The sequence below is a fragment of the Salvelinus fontinalis genome, chromosome 23, assembly GCF_029448725.1.
Source record: "Salvelinus fontinalis isolate EN_2023a chromosome 23, ASM2944872v1, whole genome shotgun sequence".
NCBI lineage: Eukaryota > Metazoa > Chordata > Actinopteri > Salmoniformes > Salmonidae > Salvelinus > Salvelinus fontinalis.
In genome coordinates, this window is record NC_074687.1 from 43,220,590 (window position 1) to 43,235,148 (window position 14,559).

The window sequence follows — 14,559 nt, forward strand, 5'->3', positions numbered from 1 at the left end:
GACAATGGGAATCCATCCAGCCTACAATTTTGGCAGACTCAAGGAATGGTGTTAATTACATCTGTGTCGAAACTGTTCTGTTCAGTTTCTGTCACGCTCCACTAACAAACACACTTGGCACGCCAACACCCCTTGTCACTCTTCTGAATCCAAGCACTTCTGGAAAGTGAAAATCTGATCAGATGCTTTCCAATCTAAGCAGTTTTCCCCTGAACATTTACAGGCCAAACTCTCTGCCTGCAGTTTACGTCTATCTAGATGGGCGTATTTCACTGTTTGCCTTCCCAAAAATGGACTTGGAGGATTAAGTTAGCAAGAACGCAAAGCCAGTGCTGTAGGCAAAGGGGAAAACCATTCGCTGTTTGAGTGCCTGTTTTTATTGGGTCTGCAGATATGGTTTTCTTAGCGGACGGGTGAAAATGGTGTCGGCACTAACCACAAAACACAGGACCTATGCTGCTACTGTGGGTTGAAGTGTTGGATAACTGGGGGGGGTCATGGGTTTGGGGGGGGGGTCACCTTCCTGCTTACGTCTAGTCAAATGCACGGAGATCATTTTTCTGTAAGTGTAATATTTAGTTTTCTTGATGTTCTTTAGCGCATTAATGGTGGCTATCCTGTTACAGAAAGTCAAATCAGTTGGGATGTTGGCAGCAGTCTCGCCCTCTGACTGCATCAAGGGGTCATTTGAATTTGGTCACAAGATGGCTAGCCTGGTTTTGTTACCTGTTTGCTTCTGGATTTCACAACGCCACCTTGTTGCATTTGCAAAACCAGACCAACTTGGCAACAGTCAGAAACAGATTGCCACGGAACTGCTTGCATCACATAGCATCTCCGTTTTGACATTGCTGTGCAGTCTGTGGGAGATTCTTCACTGTCACTAAGTGTTGTTGCCATAGTTGAACTCTGGTGTCCAAAAACACCTCGCTAGAGTTTCTCGATTCTTTAATCCACACCCCTTTCCCTGTAACATGCCCCTAATCTTCATTGGGCACTTTTGTCCCCTTGACAATAGCTTGGATACATGCTGAGAAGATGAAGGCTGTAATCGAGGGGTGGAGACTGTTTGTGGCTGTGTAAGTGGGGACGGTTGTATAGGCCTACCTATACATCATTGTGGTAATGCAGCTTATCATTAGGGTTGTGACGATACCAGTATCACACTATTTTTTTCCCCATGGTCAAAAATGAAAACACAAAGCAGACCTAAAACTGCTGTATATAAAATATTGTGTGCTATAGCTTGGAAAATGAATTAAATGTGACTCAGGACGACAACATAGTATTTGTTTTCAACATTAGGGCTGTTTTTCCTAAAGAAGTTAAATTTGCTTTCTTTTGTTTCCTTGCCATGATACTAACAAGTATCGCGATGCTGGTATCATCCCGGCCCTAATTATCCTATCCCTTAGGGAGTTCAATTCTGGCATTTGTAGTGTGCGCAGTGGGTTTGTGTGAGTGCTTGAGTGGATATTTATGTCACAATCAACAGTGGGATACGATGCCTAATTTAACTTTAGTCACTGTCTTGCATCTGTTTTAGCTTGCGTGACGTGGATGCGTCTATGGAGTTGCTCAATTTAACTCTAGCTTCACCGGCTGCCTGGTCTCCGTGTTTGACAGGATATGCTGCTCTATTTCTAGACTGTGTTTTAAAGCCAGGATGATGCCGTCCTATGCGTTTGCCAACATCTCTATAGCTTTTGCTCCCCTTTTCCCTCTTATTATGAATGGAGGGACGTAGCACAGGGCTGCACTTACCATGAAATAAAACAAGCCGTCCTATGTCATAACAGATCCATAACCTTGCAGTGATTTTTATAATATCGCTTGAATGACATTTACGGTTAACGACATGATACCATGCCGTGTCGGATTGTTGCGATTACCATGAAACTATTGTCGCAAACTTTATTAACCTGTCTAGCCCCGGGGTTCCGCTAGCGGAACTCCTCCCACATTCCACTGAAAAGGCAGAGCGCGAAATTCAAAAAATATTTTTGAGAAATATTTAACTTTCACACATTAACAAGTCCAATACAGCAAATGAAAGATAAACATCTTGTGAATCCAGTCAACATGTCTGATTTAAAAAAAATGTTTTACAGCGAAAACACCACGTATATTTATGTTAGCTCACCACCAAATACAAAAAAGCAGACATTTCTTTCACAGCACAGGTAGCATGCACAAAATCAACCTAACTAACCAAGAACCAACCAAACTAACCAAGAAACAACTTCATCAGATGACAGTCTTATAACATGTTAAACAATAAATCTATGTTTTGTTTGAAAAATGCGCATATTTGAGCTATAAATCAGTTTTACATTGCAGCTACCATCACAGCTACCGTCACAAATAGCACCGACGCAGCCAGAGTAATTATAGAGACCAACGTGGAATACCTAAATACTCATCATAAAACATTTCTGAAAAATGCATGGTGTACAGCAAATGAAAGACAAGCATCTTGTGAATCCAGCCAATATTTCAGATTTTTTAAAGTGTTTTACAGCGAAAACACAATATAGCATTATATTAGCTTACCACAATAGCCAGAAACACAAGCCATTTACCAGCAGCAAAAGTTAGCGATCGTAACAAACCAGCAAAAGATATATAATTTTTGACTAACCTTGATAAGCTTCATCAGATGACAGTCCTATAATATCAGGTTATACATACACTTATGTTTTGTTCGAAAATGTGCATATTTAGAGCTGAAATCAGTGGTTATACATTGTGCTAACGTAGCATCTTTTTCCCAGAATGTGCGGATATTTTTCTAAAACTCACCTATTCTGACCAAATAACTATTCATAAACGTTACTAAAAAATACATGTTGTATAGGAAATGATGGATACACTAGTTCTTAATGCAATCGCCGTGTTAGAATTCTAAAAATAACTTCATTACGACATCCAGCTTACGTTATAGCGAGAGCGTGCCCAAAATCTGGGCGCTACCTGTTCGCTACCTGGGCGCTACCTGTACACATGTTCGACAGATATATGAAATAGCATCATAAAATGGGTCCTACTTTTGACGATCTTCCATCAGAATGTTGTACAAGGGGTCCTTTGTCGGGAACAATCGTTGTTTGGTTTTAGAATGGCCTTTTTCCCTAGCGAATTAGCAAGCAAAACTAGCCAAGTGGCGCTAAGCTGTCCATCTTCACTAAACGCAAAGAACGCAACACGTCTAACGTCCCGAAAAAAAATTCAATAATCTAATAAAACTATATTGAAAAAACATACTTTACGATGATATCTTCACATTTATCAAATAAAATCAAAGCCGGAGATATAAGACGTCTATAACGATTGCTTTTCAGAAGCCAATACTGGTGACCTTAATGCGCTTCCTGAACAAACAAATTCTGGGGTCATGTCATTCCAAGCTGTCTCTTTTGACCATAGAAAGAGATTGAGACCCCATGTCACCTCTCACAGCCTATTGACATCTAGTGGAAGGCGTATGAAGTGCATGTATAGTCACAAATCTCAAGCAAAATGATAGGGAGGCCCTGGAACAGAGCCTCGATTTGAGATTTCACTTTCTGACAGGAAGTATGCTGCAAAATAAGTTCTGTTTTACTCACAGATATAATTCAAACGGTTTTAGAAACTAGAGAGTGTTTTCTATCCAATAGTAACAATAATATGCATATTTTACGAGCAAGAATAGAGTATGAGGCCGTTTAAATTGGGCACGATTTTCCCCCAAAGTGGAAATAGCGCCCTCTATCTTCAACAGGGAAAAGCAAAAATGTCCCCACGACAAACTTTCAAGCTCGTCACGATTTTAGGACCCCTGTGGCCTGATGACGATCCCTGTGGTATCAAATCGAGTTGTCAACATCTGGAGTAGCTTCTGGTGTGCCAACGTTACACTGAGGACAAGAGTTTGTTCACCGCTAATCTTAAGGCTAGGCGTCCCGCTAGCGGGACAACGTCCGGTGGAACTGGAGGGCGCGCATTTCAAATAAATAATCATAAAAGTTACAGATATTAAGCATTTAGGAACATACAAGTGTCTTATATCGGTTAAAAGCTGAAATTCTTGTTAATATAACTGCACTGTCCGATTTTACAATAGGCTTTGGAAGAAACAAGCCTGAAACCTTGAACAAAGACTGTTGACATGTAGTGGAAGCCATAGAAATTGCGATGTGGATTTGGATATGCCCCTATACTTTCAATTGTAAGAGCACGGGCTCTCAACAACAAAAAAATACATTCTGGTTAGTTTTTCTTTTGCATTTTCTCCCAACATATCTATTGTGTTATAGTCGCATACATTATTTTAACATTTCTACAAACTTCAAATTGTTTTCTATCCAATGGTACCAATTATATGCATATCCTGGCTTCAGGGCCTGAGCAACAGGTAGTTTACTTTGGGCACGTCAGTCAGGTGGAAATTGAGGGAAAAAAGGACCCTGGCCTGAACTAGCAGGTAGGCCGGTGCGATAAGGCGCGAAGGCGACCCCCTCCTTGTAGGAGAAATCTCCCCCCCCCCCCCCCCCCCCCCCCCCCCTGTCTTGGCTAAGATTATGGGGGCTCAGGGAGAGGAAGAGCACTTTGGTGAGGGAATACTGATGCCCTTCTCCATCTCTTCTGCACACATGGGCCGTGAAAAGATGTGATACATGGAGAGTGGCTGCTTCAGACCCAGCTTGACCTTATGCCACGTGCAGCAGCCGTATGGACTGCACCACTCATTCCACACTAGCCTCTTTTGGTTGGCTGAACAGCTCACTTAAGGGCGGCACGGGGCGCTTTTATTTATTTTTTTACTTCAAGCTAAGTGGAAATCGCTTCGCTTTGTAAAAACAAATGTATTTATGTCACTCCCCATCGTTGCTACACAAGTGCTAACAAGCAGTTTTTGCATTCATTCGAATTTTATGAACACTAATGAAGTCATTTTCCTCTTTCCCTTCGTATCAATGTTACATCCACGTATATTGCATACTTTTGAGTTGAATCCATCTACTCAAATATTGTTTGGAATGCTTTGTCCGGCCATCTTCATTTTCTAAGTGTCGAATGGCCGTCGGGTTTCCTTTGCCACGACCAACCAGTATCGAGTCAATGTTGTCACTCAAGGACAAATGGCCATGTGATATCTGATTTGCTTACTTGCAGTTGTTACTGTAATGGTCCTGACCTGTGCCATCGTGCAGACTGACATTCCGGCTGGCATGCCAACGCCCATCACCTATGCCAGTCTTGCCACCTGCACTGGCACTGCCTTATTACACAGATAGGTTTCAGGTCAAGTCCCTAATTGATTGTGATTTACTCAGATGCCAGGGATCGAATTTACTCCTAGCTAAGGTAGCCCTTGTCAAAAGGAGCCATCTTGCCACTTTTTTTTGCCTCTCACCTGTCTCCGGTACGTCTCCTTGATGCTCCTATAATTGGATCACCTAATGCAATTGGTTGGGGGGGCCGTTTGACCCCTCTGCCAGTTTCCTTGAGCCTTACAAATATGGACCACCACACAGTTTGATGTTTGGCAGACACAGTTTGTGATGTCTTTTGACTTTTGATTGTTGGCGGCCATGTGTTTCACACCGCTGGGCTTAGGGTCGGAGCATCTGGGTAAGTGGATACTTCTGCACTTGGCATGGGTGTCTGGGAAATTCGGACACTTCCCATTAGGTTTAGTATTGTTACCTATACTGACCAAAAATATGAACGCAATGTGCAACAATTTCAATGATTTTACTGAGTTACAGTTCATATAAGGAAATCAAATGAGGCCCTAATCTACGGATTTCGCATGACTGTGCAGGGGTGCAGCCATGGGTGGGCCTGGGAGGGCGTAGGCCCACCCACTTGGCATCCAGGCCCACACACTGGGGAGTCAGGCCCAGCCAATCAGAATGAGTTTTTCCCCACAAAGGGTTTTTATTACAGACCGAAATCAACTTTACATGTAGCGTTTTATAATTTTGTTCAGTGTAGCTTGGCTGACTTCTCTGTTTTACACACAGAACAATATGATTTATAATACTGATATTCTCTTTTTTCAGAGCTCTGACACCTGCTCGTAGGACATTGGAACTTTGGCAAAGAGCTGCATCACTCCGCTGACCGCCCAGAGACACAGTAAGTTGAACAGAGTGTAGTTCACTCCACACACCGTACGTAATTCCAAGTGCGCGGATAAACTCTATAATCAGCATTTAAAAAAAGAAACTCCAGCACACTGGTATTCTAGAACACTCCACAAACAATCCAGGCTATTTGGACTGTTCATTGGTCAAGGTCGCTGTCACTACTCTAAGGCTGACCTGTGGAGTCTGACTTCCGACATTGTGGGATTTAGAGATCTCGGACTTCTCAGATTGTTCATCCTTACCCGACCGTGTGCCTGGCAGACACGACTTTAAGCTTGTAGATCAATTGGAGCAGCTGCAGTTTATTTGTTTCCAAATAAAGTATAGTATAATAAAGACTAGCTGCTCGGGTTTGTTCAGTATGAGACCTGGGTAGGTGTGGTTCTGTCCGGGCCTTTGAGTGACATGGCTTGACATTGGACACCAAGAGGACGCAATCTTCAACCTGGCAACAAGACCCAGTCCCTTCAAACAGTTACCTCCATGAATATGTAAAAAGGCAGACCATTTGATTATCATATCCCTGTGTTGGGTTACCCAATAGCTTTAAGGCTGCCTTATTGAAAGTGACACTCCAACCAACCCGGGTTGCGTTTCCGATGCCCGACACATGAATAATTAAGGTTGCCCATATGACCACCGCAACTATGAGCTCCGTATCATAAACCATATGCCCATATGACCGCCGCAACTATGAGCTCCGTATCATAAACCATATGCCCATATGACCGCCGCAACTATGAGCTCCGTATCATAAACCATATGCCCATATGACCGCCGCAACTATGAGCTCCGTATCATAAACCATATGCCCATATGACCGCCGCAACTATGAGCTCCGTATCATAAACCATATGCCCATATGACCGCCGCAACTATGAGCTCCGTATCATAAACCATATGCCCATATGACCGCCGCAACTATGAGCTCCGTATCATAAACCATATGCCCATATGACCCCCGCAACTATGAGCTCCGTATCATAAACCATATGCCCATATGACCGCCGCAACTATGAGCTCCGTATCATAAACCATATGCCCATATGACCGCCGCAACTATGAGCTCCGTATCATAAACCATATGCCCATATGACCGCCGCAACTATGAGCTCCGTATCATAAAACGGCAGTGTGCGTTACACCAAATGGCTGTAGCCTGCGTCATCTGCCACACAGAGACTTCTTTGATGTGTTCTCTCAGGTCTTTGAATATATAACAATTCTACCCAGTTTCTATTTTTGAATAGCCCAAATAGCAAGGGGTCTGGGATTCTTTATTTTTCTCCCCCCTGGTGGAAATCCAAACCCTGTTCGGTTGATCAGGGCTGATTTGTTGTGCACTATGCTGGCTCCTAAAGGGTCCGATTCCCATTTTGGGAATTCCGCTTTTTTTACGTTGTGTAAGGCCCCCCAACTTGTCCCTGAGCCGTCTGAACGCTCTCTGGGGGGTGCCATGCGGTACGGCGGAATGGAGCACTGACTGAATGCCCGGTCTGTCAGCAGCTCCCCGAGGCTGTGGCAAAGGCAGCCGTGCCTGGCGGTGTTGAAGTGACTGCGCTAAGCTGGCAGCATTGACGCGCTGAAACTGTCGTTCTGTTGTGCGGGCAAATTAACTCCCTCAGGAGCTCTGCTGGCTTGGAAACCTGGGCGCTCTCCTCTCTCGCCGTTGCCTCTCCTATTCTCTCCCTCTCGATCTGCACAGGCAAATATAGGCCTCCAGTGAAGTCTGATCCACACATATAATTGGCAGTGTACTGGACACACACACACACACACACACACACACACACACACACACACACACACACACACACACACACACACACACATACACATCAGTGCCGGCACCGGTCATGCTGAATTCCATTAGTGGCGACGCATGGTTTTTAGGGAAATTGCCAGGGAGGGGGGTGTGACGGTGACAATGCTGATGTTCATCCTGGCAGGCAAAGTGCCAGTGGTGTCCTCTGTCTCACCGTCTCCCCCTTTTCACCTCAGTTACAGTACAGATTAGTTACTGCAGCGTTGGCAAAATAGTGGCAACACACTGAACTAGTCAACACAGTGAGTCAATGAGTGCCGCCACAGGCAAGCACAGCAGACTGGGTACAGGACACCGGCAAATGCTGACAGAGATACTATTGTGGAGGGCAGTCATAGTAGACAGACAGAGAGCGGCGTATAGGCAGGCAAACCGACAGTCATGTTTATTGACAAACCGAGACCCACCTACAAGATTGAGCCATTTTGTACATGCATCCGCCCACAGTGTGCGGTCTGCCTAGGCGTACTGCTCTGCCCAAGTGTGCACTGACAGATGGCGAGGAAGATGAAAAATGCAAGGCTATTCTTGATGGGACCGCTTCTCTTTATTTAAATGAGTTCTTTTTTTTTAACATCTTTGATTTAATTCATCTTCACTATAGTCTAAGATGTTTTGCAGTGATATTTCATTTATGACAGTGGAAAATACGTGTTAATTTGTAGGCAGCCTGCAGGGAGAATCGTTAGGACATAGACCATCTCACCTTGGGCGCTGTACTGTGTGTGTGTGTGTCCATGCTTTCATATGGCACATGAACTTTCACAGCCCAGACACACATGCCCACATGCATACAGTTGAAGTTGGAAGTTTACATACACCTTAGCCAAATACATTTAAACTCAGTTTTTCACAATTCCTGACATTTAATCCTAGTAACAATTCCCTGTCTTAGGTCAGTTAGGATCACCACTTTATTTTAAGAATGTGAAATGTCAGAATAATAGTAGAGTGATTTATTTCAGCTTTTATTTCTTTCATCACATTCCCAGTGGGTCAGAAGTTTACATACACTCAATTAATATTTGGTAGCCTTTCCTTTAAAATGTTTAACTTGGGTCAAACGTTTTGGGTATCCTTCCACAAGCTTCCCACAATAAGTTGGGTGAATTTTGGCCCATTCCTCCTGACAGAGCTTGTGTAACTGAGTCAGGTTTGTAGGCCATCTTGCTCACACACGCTTTTTCAGTTCTGCCCACAAATTTACTATAGGATTGAGGTCAGGGCTTTGTGATGGCCACTCCAATACCTTGACTTTGTTGTCCTTTAAGCCATTTTGCCACAGCTTTGGAAGTATGCTTGGGGTCCTTGTACATTTGGAAGACCCATTTACAACCAAGCTTTAACTTCCTAACTGATGTCTTGAGATGTTGCTTCAATATATCCATATAATTTTCCATCCTCATGATGCCATCTGTTTTGTGAAGTGCACCAGTCCCTCCTGCAGCATAGCACCCCTACAACATGATGCTGCCACCTCCGTGCTTCACAGTTGGGATGGTGTTCTTCGGCTTGCAAGCGTCCCCCTTTTTCCCCCAAAAATGATGATGGTCATTATGGCCAAACAGTTCTATTTTTGTTTCATCAGACCAGACGACATTTCTTCAAAAAGTACAATATTTTTCCCCGTGTGCAGTTGAAACCGTAGTCTGGCTTTTTTATGGCAGTTTTGGAGCATTGGCTTTTTCCTTGCCGAGCGGCCTTTCAGGTTATGTCGATATAGGACTTGTTTTACTGTGGATATAGATACTTGTGTACCTATTTCCTCCATCATCGTCACAAGGTCCTTTGCTCTTGTTCTGGGATTGATTTGCACCAAAGTACGTTCATCTCTAGGAGACAGCACGCGTCTTCTTCCTGAGCGGTATGATGGCTGCGTGGTCCCATGGTGTTTATTCTTGCGTACTATTGTTTGTACAGATGAATGTTGTACCTTCAGGCATTTGGAAATTGCTCCCAAGGATAGACCAGACGTGTGGAGGTCTCCAATGTTTTTTCTGAGGTCTTGGCTGATTTCTTTTGATTTTCCCATGATGTCAAGCGAAGAGGCACTGAGTTCGAAGGTAGGCCTTGAAATACATCCACAGGTACACCTCCAATTGACCCAAAGTATGTCAAGTTAGCCTATCGGAAGCTTCTAAAGCCATGACATAATTTTCTGGAATTTTCCAAGCTGTTTAAAGGCACAGTCAACTTGGTTTATGTAAACTTCTGATCCACTGGAATTGTGATACAGTGAATTATAAGGGAAATGTCTGTAAACAATTGTTGGAAAAATGACTTGTCATGCACCAAGTAGATGTCCTAACCAACTTGCCAAAACTATAGTTTGTTAACAAGAAATTTGTGCAGTGGTTGAAAAACGAGTTTTAATGACTCCAACCTAAGTGTATGTAAACTTCTGACTTCAACTGTACACTCTCTCTTCCAGCGAGCCATTTTATCAGCCCAAATGGAGCCATTTCCCACTAAGTAGGTTTTCAGGCGCTCTACTTAAGTAGAGGAAGAGCAGGATAAGCCCTAGTGACTTCGACTCGTGTACTGTGCCTTCAGAAAGTATTCAGAGGTATGAATGCTTTCTGAAAGCATATTTGGCTTGATCAACTACAGACGCTATGGTGACTCGCAAGACTTGTCCCGCATGAGGAGAGTGTTATGGGATTTTTATGAATAAATGACAAATATGTATACATTTGACTTAGATGAATGAAACTTATTATAATCATAATGTTGAATATGTGTTCCTTGTTAGAAAGAATGGGTTTATCTTCAGACAGGCTAGAATGATGTCTCTACCCAGGGAGGGGAAAGACCTTGGGTTGGTTGCAGATAGTTTAACAGGTGGCAGACAGTAATGAGAACTCTAACTATACTGCCATTGTATCCTAGAAGAGGATGGACATTAAAACCTATGACATCATCTTTATTATATAACCTGATGTAAATTGTATTATGATCAGTACTCTCGAGAATAAACGCTATTGATCGATTGATTTTGAGACTGGTTTCTGTCCATTTAATGCTGATAATTATCTTACAAATTCTTATGTATGGGCAGAGTGTTTTAATTGAATTGGTTGATAAACATATAGGAATTAAATTCCTTTAACAGAGAGTTAGTGTGGGGATCCATTTCAATGGGAAATAGTGATTGGATACCATGTTTTGTCTCTTTGCTTCCCGAGATGTTTGTTTAGATTTTTATTGCAGTGCCTGATATGAATCTTAAGACACTCCCAGCCCTACAGTAGTATGTGGGAGTGATGTCATGTAAAATGCAATGCCTTCTCTCTTACGGAGTGATGTCACAGCATTAATGTCCCGAATGTAGGATTCAAGTAATTTCTTTGCCCAACCCATGGAGTTTCAGACTTGCTTTATCCATGCGTTGTTGGCCCTAGCGATTCACAAAATTGCTACATCGACTAGGACATTTAGCCTATTAAATAGGAATTCACCTGAATCTGTGATGTACAGATCACTTCAGAATAGCACCCCCTATATGTGTATTCTCTCGGTCTCTGTCTCTCCATCTCTCCACCTTCCCTTTCTCTCTACCTGCCTCTTTGTCCAACATGTCCAGACCTAGTCCAAAAACAGATGGATCTGATATCAAAGTGCTGTAGGTTTTGGATCAGCGACTGTATGGCCAGCGATTTGAAATAACCCACTCATTCTGCTGGAACACAAATAGAGGCTCATATCCATCACTGTTAGTGCCGAGCATGACCCATTTGGAAAGGTTTTGTTCAATGTCATTAGTACCCCTTTCACGCTATCGACCTGAACCAAACTGTGCTGTCTCGGAACACTGTTCCAGCATTTGCGGTGGATGCGTAACCAGGCCAGCTCGGTACAGCTAGTTTGCCTTGGCTCGGTTTGGCTCAGTGTCAAAAGCCCCTCAGTCAACAACAAGTATATAGGCTTGCTTGTCTGACTTGAGCGGTGACGTAATACCAGTGAAGGCAAAAGCCCAATATGTGCAAAGCCTAAGCCATCCTAGCTTTTACTTGTTTATAAATGAGTGCTGCACTCACTACTTGCAGGTGTACTTTTAAATGGTAATTAAGAATGCAATATTTTGGATTGGACAATCTTGCCTTTTTTTTAAAATTTCTATTTATGTTAGCCTTAGATTTATATACAGTGCGTTCAGAAAATATTCAGACCCCTTTTTTGCACATTTTGTTCCAGCCTTATTCTAAAAATATATTTTTTTTAAATCCCTCATCAATCTACACACAATAACCCATAATGACAAAGCAAAAACAGGTTTTAGAAATGTTTGCAAATGTATTTAAAAAAAAACCATCATATTTACATACAGTACCAGTCAAAAGTTTGGACACCGAATCATTCAAGGATTTTTTTCTTTCTTTTTTCTTTTTTCTACATTGTAGAATAATAGTGAAGACATCAGAACTATGAAATATCACATATGGAGTAATGTAGTAACCCAAAAAGTGTTAAACAAGTCTAAATACATTTTAGATTCTTCAAAGTAGCCACTCTTTGCATTGATTACAGCTTTGCACACTCTTGGCATTCTCTCAACCAGCTTCATGAGGAATGCTTTTCCACCAGTCTTGAAGGAGTTACCACATATGCTGAGCCCTTGTTGGCTGCTTTTGCTTCACTCTGAGGTCCAACACATCTCAATTGGGTTGAGGTTGGGTGATTTGTGGAGGCCAGGTCAACCTTTTTAACCTGTCTCTCCTTTCTGGGGAGGTTCCCATTGCTTGGAAGGCAGCCACAGTTTGTCCTTTATGCAAAGGGGGAGATCAAGCTCATTCTAACTGTTATAGGCCAATTTCTATTTTGCCCTATTTATAAAAAGTGTTGGATAAACTTGGCAATAATCAACTGACTGGCTTTCTTGATGTCTAAAGTATTCTCTCGTGTATGCAATCTGGTTTCTGCTAAGGTTATGGATGTGTCACTGCAACCTTAAAGATCCTCATGATGTCATCATTGCCTTTGATTCGAAGCAATCTTGTGCTGCTATTTTTATTGACTTCGTCAAAGCTTTTGATACGCTAGACCATTCCATTCTTGTGGGCCAGCTAAGGAGTATTGGTGTCTGTGGGGTCTTTGGCCTGGTTTGCTAACTACCTCTCTCAAAGAGTGCAGTGTATAAAGTCAGAACATGTGCTGTCTCAGCCACTGGCTGTCACCAAGGGAGTACCCCAAGGCTCAATCCTAGGCCCCACGCTCTTCTCAATTTACATCAACAACATAGCTCAGGCAGTAGGAAGCTCTCTCATCCGTTTATATGCAGATGATAGTCTTATACTCAGCTGGCCCCTCCCCGGATTATGTGTTAAATGCTCTATAGACAAGCTTTCTCTGCCCTTAACCTTGTTCTGAGCACCTCCAAAACAAAGGTCATGTGGTTTGTTAAGAAGAATGGCCCTCTTCCCACAGGTGTTATTACTACCTCTGAGGGTTAAGAGCTTGAGGTAGTCACCTCATACAAGTACTTGGGAGTATGGCTAGACGGTGCACTGTCCTTTTCTCAGCACATATCAAAGCTGCAGGCCAAAGTTAAATCTAGACTTGGTTTCCTCTTTCGAAATCGCTCCTCTCTCATCCCAGCTGCCAAACTAACCCTGATTCAGATGACCATCCTACCCATGCTAGATTACGGAGACATAATTTATAGATCGGCAGGTAAGGGTTCTCTTGAGCGGCTAGATGTTCTTTACCATTCGGCCATCAGATTTGCCACCAATGCTCCTTATAGGACACATCACTGCACTCTATACTCCTCTGTAAACTGGTGATCTCTGTATACCCGTCGCAAGACCCACTGGTTGATGTTTATTTATAAAACCCTCTTAGGCCTCACTCCCCCCTATCTGAGATATCTACTGCAGCCCTCATCCTCCACATACAACACCCGTTCTGCCAGTCACATTCTGTTAAAGGTCCCCAAAGCACACACATCCCTGGGTCGCTCCTCTTTTCAGTTTGCAGCAGCTAGCGACTAGAACAAGTTGAAACAAATACTCAAACTAGACAGTTTTTTTTCAATCTCTTCATTCAAAGACTCAATCATGGACACTGACTGACAGTTGTGGCTGATTTGTGTGATGTATTGTTGTCTCTACCTTCTTGACCTTTCTGCTGTTGACTGTGCCCAATAATGTTTGTACCATATTTGGTGCTGCTACCATGTTGTGTTGTTACCATGCTGTGTTGTCATGTGTTGCTGCCTTTTATTATAAAAAAAAATTGATTATCCGAAACATACAATATACTTGCAGTGAAGCCGCTCAACAACTACATCACACCAGTCATCCAACAGATTCCCATTCAGAGCGACACACAGAAGCATCCAGGGTCAATGCTCTGCTCAAGCGCACGTTGACAGATTACCCACCAGGCCAAAAAATGTGAACCCGAACCCTTCAAGACCCTCCCCCCAGTAACCCAATAGCTGTCCCTCAACCATCCGATACCCCCCCCCCCCCCCCAGAAGAAACATTTAAATAAAACATACAAATAATTCCTATCGCCACCCCCAAGAACCCCCCCCCCCCCACATGCAAGAGAATGAACTAAAGAGAAAAAATAGAAAGACAGAAAACAGCAAAC

The 14,559-nt window shown here is 43.0% G+C and overlaps 1 protein-coding gene across 4 annotated transcripts in view; it reads left to right on the forward strand.

Moving 5' to 3' along the window:
• LOC129821379 (double-stranded RNA-specific editase 1-like) overlaps positions 1–14,559 on the forward strand; it is a 180,287-nt gene that overhangs the window by 45,347 nt on the left and 120,381 nt on the right. For all 4 annotated transcript variants that reach the window (XM_055878994.1, XM_055878993.1, XM_055878997.1 and 1 more), the window contains exon 2: positions 6,051–6,126. The gene's annotated coding sequence lies outside the window, so the exon portion shown is untranslated. The remainder of the gene's footprint in view (positions 1–6,050; positions 6,127–14,559) is intronic.